At 37.7% G+C, this 5000-nt stretch overlaps 1 non-coding gene and 15 pseudogenes across 1 annotated transcript; all 16 read left to right on the top strand.

Moving 5' to 3' along the window:
• The first annotated feature begins 206 nt into the window (after positions 1 to 206).
• On the top strand, positions 207 to 325 carry LOC148457379 (5S ribosomal RNA; annotated as a pseudogene).
• Positions 326 to 441: 116 nt separating this feature from the next.
• LOC148457380 (5S ribosomal RNA) lies at positions 442 to 560 on the top strand (annotated as a pseudogene).
• A 116-nt stretch (positions 561 to 676) lies between these two features.
• On the top strand, positions 677 to 795 carry LOC148457381 (5S ribosomal RNA; annotated as a pseudogene).
• Positions 796 to 1146: 351 nt separating this feature from the next.
• On the top strand, positions 1147 to 1265 carry LOC148457382 (5S ribosomal RNA; annotated as a pseudogene).
• Positions 1266 to 1381: 116 nt separating this feature from the next.
• On the top strand, positions 1382 to 1500 carry LOC148457383 (5S ribosomal RNA; annotated as a pseudogene).
• A 116-nt stretch (positions 1501 to 1616) lies between these two features.
• On the top strand, positions 1617 to 1735 carry LOC148457384 (5S ribosomal RNA; annotated as a pseudogene).
• A 350-nt stretch (positions 1736 to 2085) lies between these two features.
• Positions 2086 to 2204, top strand: LOC148457385 (5S ribosomal RNA; annotated as a pseudogene).
• Positions 2205 to 2320: 116 nt separating this feature from the next.
• Positions 2321 to 2443, top strand: LOC148457386 (5S ribosomal RNA; annotated as a pseudogene).
• A 116-nt stretch (positions 2444 to 2559) lies between these two features.
• On the top strand, positions 2560 to 2678 carry LOC148457387 (5S ribosomal RNA; annotated as a pseudogene).
• A 350-nt stretch (positions 2679 to 3028) lies between these two features.
• On the top strand, positions 3029 to 3147 carry LOC148457388 (5S ribosomal RNA; annotated as a pseudogene).
• Positions 3148 to 3263: 116 nt separating this feature from the next.
• Positions 3264 to 3382, top strand: LOC148457389 (5S ribosomal RNA; annotated as a pseudogene).
• A 116-nt stretch (positions 3383 to 3498) lies between these two features.
• Positions 3499 to 3617, top strand: LOC148457390 (5S ribosomal RNA; annotated as a pseudogene).
• Positions 3618 to 3733: 116 nt separating this feature from the next.
• LOC148457391 (5S ribosomal RNA) lies at positions 3734 to 3852 on the top strand. The gene has a single exon (XR_015874007.1). It is a non-coding gene; the product is annotated as a 5S ribosomal RNA (ribosomal RNA).
• Positions 3853 to 3968: 116 nt separating this feature from the next.
• LOC148457392 (5S ribosomal RNA) lies at positions 3969 to 4087 on the top strand (annotated as a pseudogene).
• A 116-nt stretch (positions 4088 to 4203) lies between these two features.
• Positions 4204 to 4322, top strand: LOC148457393 (5S ribosomal RNA; annotated as a pseudogene).
• Positions 4323 to 4438: 116 nt separating this feature from the next.
• On the top strand, positions 4439 to 4557 carry LOC148457394 (5S ribosomal RNA; annotated as a pseudogene).
• The last annotated feature ends 443 nt before the right edge of the window (positions 4558 to 5000 follow it).

The following is a 5000-nucleotide window of genomic DNA, read 5'->3' on the forward strand; positions in this document are numbered from 1 at the left end:
CCAATGTCGTCTGATCTTGGAAGCTGTGCAGTGTTGGGCATGGTTATTACGTGGATGGGAGACCACCTGGGAATACCAGGTGCTGTAGGGAATTAATACTGCCATAACATTCTTTTCTATTACATTTTACATTTAATTTTTTCAACTTGTCAATGAATTTACTTGAGTTAAGAAGTAAAAGAGGTCTAAAGTTAATGTTTTTGAGCACCTACAGCCAAACCACTCTGGACATGCCCAATCTCATCTGATCTTGGAAGCTATACAGTGTTGGGCCTGGTTAGTACTTGGATGGGAGACCACCTGGGAATACCAGATGCTGTAGGAAATTTTATACTTACATAACATTCTTTTGTATTACATTTTACATTTAATTTTATCAACTGATCAATGAATTTCCTTGAGTAAAGAAGTAATAGAGGTCTAAAGTTAATGATTTTGAGCACCTACAGCCAATCTACACTGGACATGTCCAATCTAATTTGATCTTGGTAGCTATGCAGTGTTGGGCCTGGTCTGTACTTGGATGGGAGACCACCTGGGAAAACCAGGTGCAGTAGGTAGTTTTATACTGCCATAACATTCTTTTCTATTACATTTTACATTTAATTTTTTCAACTTATCAATGAATTTACTTGAGTTAAGAAGTAATAGAGGTCTAAAGTTAATGTTTTTGAGCACCTACAGAAAAACCACCCTGGACATGCCCAATCTCGTCTGATCTTGGAAGCTATGCAGTGTTGGGCCTGGTTAGTACTTGGATGTGAGTCCACCTGGGAATACCAGGTGCTGTAGGTAATTTTATGCAGCCATAACAATCTTTTCTATTACATTTTACATTACATTTTTTCAACTTATCAATGAATTTACTTGAGTTAAGAAGTAAAAGAGGTCTAAAGTTAATATTTTTGAGCACGTACAGCCAAACCACACTGGACATGGCCAATGTCGTCTGATCTTGGAAGCTGTGCAGTGTTGGGCATAGTTAGTACTTGGATGGGAAAACACCTGGGAATACCAGGTGCTGTAGGTAATTTTATACAGCCATAACATTCTTTTCTATTACATTTTACATTTAATTTTTTCAACTTATCAATGAATTTACTTGAGTTAAGAAGTAAAAGAGGTCTAAAGTTAATGTTTTTGAGCGCATACAGCCAAACCACACTGGACATGCCCAATCTCATCTGATCTTCGAAGCTATGCAGTGTTGGGCCTGGTTAGTACTTGGATGGGAGACCACCTGGGAATACCAGGTGCTGTAGGTCATTTTATACTGCCATAACATTCATTTCTATTACATTTTACATTTAATTTTTTCAACTTATCAATGAATTTACTTGAGTTAAGAAGTAATAGAGGTCTAAAGTTAAGCATTTTGAGCACCGACAGCCAAACCACACTGGACATGCCAAATCTTGTCTGATCTTGGAAGCTAAGCATTGTTGGGCATGGTTAGTACTTGGACGGGAGACCACCTGGGAATACCAGGTGCTGTAGGTAATTTTATACAGCCAAAACATTCTTTTCTATTACATTTTACATTAAATTTTTTCAACTTATCAATGAATTTACTTGAGTTAAGAAGTAAAAGAGGTCTAAAGTTAAGTGTTTTGAGCACCTACAGCAAAACCACACTGGACGTGTCCAATCTCGTCTGATCTTGGAAGCTATGCAGTGTTGGGCATGGTTAGTACTTGGATGGGAAACAACCTGGGAATACCAGGTGCTGTAGGTAATTTTATACTGCCATAACATTCTTTTCTATTACATTTTACATTTAATTTTATCTACTTATCAATGAATTTACTTGAGTTAAGAAGTAAAAAAGGTCTAAAGAAAATGTTTTTGAGCACCTACAGCCAAACCACACTAGACATGGCCAATGTCGTCTGATCTTGGAAACTGTGCAGTGTTGGGCATGGTTGTTACGTGGATGGGAGACCACCTGGGAATACCAGGTGCTGTAGGTAATTTATACTGCCATAACATTCTTTTCTATTACATTTTTCATTTAATTTTTTCAACTTATCAATGAATTTACTTGAGTTAAGCAGTAATAGAGGTCTAAAGTTAAGCATATTGAGCACCAACAGCCAAACCACACTGGACATGCCAAATCTCGTCTGATCTTGGAAGCTAAGCATTGTTGGGCCTGGTTAGTACTTGGATGGGAGACCACCTGGGAATACCAGGTGCTGTAGGTAATTTTATACAGCCAAAACATTCTTTTCTATTACATTTTACATTAAATTTTTTCAACTTATCAATGAATTTACTTGAGTTAAGAAGTAAAAGAGGTCTAAAGTTAATGTTTTTGAGCACCTACAGCCAAACCACACTGGACATGCCCAATCAATCTCGTCTGTTCTTGGAAGCTATGCAGTGTTGGGCCTGGTTTGCACTTGGATGGGAAACCACCTGGGAATACCAGGTGCTGTAGGTAATTTTATACAGCCAAAACATTCTTTTCTATTACATTTTACATTTAATTTTTTCAACTTATCAATGAATTTACTTGAGTTAAGAAGTAAAAGAGGTCTAAAGTTAAGGGTTTTGAGCACCTACAGCAAAACCACACTGGACGTGTCCAATCTCGTCTGATCTTGGAAGCTATGCAGTGTTGGGCATGGTTAGTACTTGGATGGGAAACCACCTGGGAATACCAGGTGCTGTAGGTAATTTTATACTGCCAAAACATTCTTTTCTATTACATTTTACATTTAATTTTTTCTACTTATCAATGAATTTACTTGAGTTAAGAAGTAAAAGAGGTCTAAAGAAAATGTTTTTGAGCACCTACAGCCAAACCACACTAGACATGGCCAATGTCGTCTGATCTTGGAAGCTGTGCAGTGTTGGGCATGGTTATTACGTGGATGGGAGACCACCTGGGAATACCAGGTGCTGTAGGTAATTTATACTGCCATAACATTCTTTTCTATTACATTTGACATTAAATTTTTTCAACTTATCAATGAATTTACTTGAGTTAAGAAGTAATAGAGGTCTAAAGTTAAGTTTTTTGAGCACCTACAGCCAAACCACACTGGACATCCCCAATCTCGTCTGATCTTGGAAGCCATGCAGTGTTGGGCCTGGTTAGTACGTGGATGGGAGACCACCTGGGAATACCAGGTGCTGTATGTAATTTTATACAGCCAAAACATTCATTTCTATTACATTTTACATTTAATTTTTTCAACTTGTCAATGAATTTACTTGAGTTAAGAAGTAAAAGAGGTCTAAAGTTAATGTTTTTGAGCACCTACAGCCAAACCACTCTGGACATGCCCAATCTCATCTGATCTTGGAAGCTATGCAGTGTTGGGCCTGGTTAGTACTTGGATGGTAGACCACCTGGGAATACCAGATGCTGTAGGAAATTTTATACTTACATAACATTCTTTTGTATTACATTTTACATTTAATTTTTTCAACTTATCAATAAATTTACTTGAGTTAAGAAGTAAAAGAGGTCTAAAGTTAAAGGATTTGAGCACCTAGAGCCAAACCACACTGGACATGCCCAATCTCATCTGATCTTGGAAGCTATGCAGTGTTGAGCCTGGTTAGTACTTGGTTGGGAGACCACCTGGGAACACCAGGTGCTGTAGGTATTTTTATGCAGCCATAACATTCTTTTCTATTACATTTTACATTTAATTTTTTCAATTTATCAATGAATTTACTTGAGTAAAGAAGTAATAGAGGTCTAAAGTTAATGTATTTGAGCACCTACAGCCAAACCACACTGGACATGCCCAATCTCATCTGATCTTGGAAACTATGCAGTGTTGGGCCTGGTTAGTACTTGGATGGGAGACCACCTGGGAATACCAGGTGCTGTAGGTAATTTTATACTGCAATTACATTCTTTTCTATTACATTTTACATTTAATTTTTTCAACTTATCAATGAATTTACTTGAGTTAAGAAGTAATAGAGGTCTAAAGTTAAAGTTTTTGAGCTCCTACAGCCAAACCACACTGGACGTGCCCAATCTCGTCTGAGTTTGGAAGCTATGCAGTGTTGGGCCTGGTTAGTACTTGGTTGGGAGACCACCTGGGAATACCAGGAGGTGTAGGTAATTTTATACTGCCTTAACATTCTTTTCTTTTACATTTTACATTTAATTTTATCAACTTATCAATGAATTTCCTTGAGTTAAGAAGTAATAGAGGTCTAAAGTTAATGCTTTTGAGCACCTGCAGCCAATCTACACTGGACATGCCCAATCTCATTTGATCTTGGTAGCTATGCAGTGTTGGGCCTGGTCAGTACTTGGATGGGAGACCACCTGGGAAAACCAGGTGCGGTAGGTAGTTTTATACTGCCATAACATTCTTTTCTATTACATTTTACATTTAATTTTTTCAACTTATCAATGAATTTACTTGAGTTAAGAAGTAATAGAGGTCTAAAGTTAACATTTTTGAGCACCTACAGCCAAACCACCCTGGACATGCCCAATCTCGTCTGATCTTGGAAGCTATGCAGTGTTGGGCCTGGTTAGTACTTGGATGTGAGTCCACCTGGGAATACCAGGTGCTGTAGGTAATTTTATGCAGCCATAACATTCTTTTCTATTACATTTTACATTACATTTTTTCAACTTATCAATGAATTTACTTGAGTTAAGAAGTAAAAGAGGTCTAAAGTTAATATTTTTGAGCACGTACAGCCAAACCACACTGGACATGGCCAATGTCGTCTGATCTTGGAAGCTATGCAGTGTGGGGCATGGTTAGTACTTGGATGGGAAACCACCTGGAAATACCAGGTGCTGTAGGTAATTTTATACTGCCATAACATTCTTTTCTGTTACATTTTACATTTCATTTTTCAACTTATCAATGAATTTACTTGAGTTAAGAAGTAATAGAGGTCTAAATTTAATGCTTTTGAGTACCTACAGCCAAGCCACACTGGACATGCCCAATCAATCTCGTCTGTTCTTGGAAGCTATGCAGTGTTGGGCCTGGTTTGCACTTGGATGGGAA

This window comes from Taudactylus pleione, unplaced genomic scaffold, assembly GCF_031769625.1.
Source record: "Taudactylus pleione unplaced genomic scaffold, aTauple2 ptg000967l, whole genome shotgun sequence".
Taxonomy (NCBI): domain Eukaryota; kingdom Metazoa; phylum Chordata; class Amphibia; order Anura; family Myobatrachidae; genus Taudactylus; species Taudactylus pleione.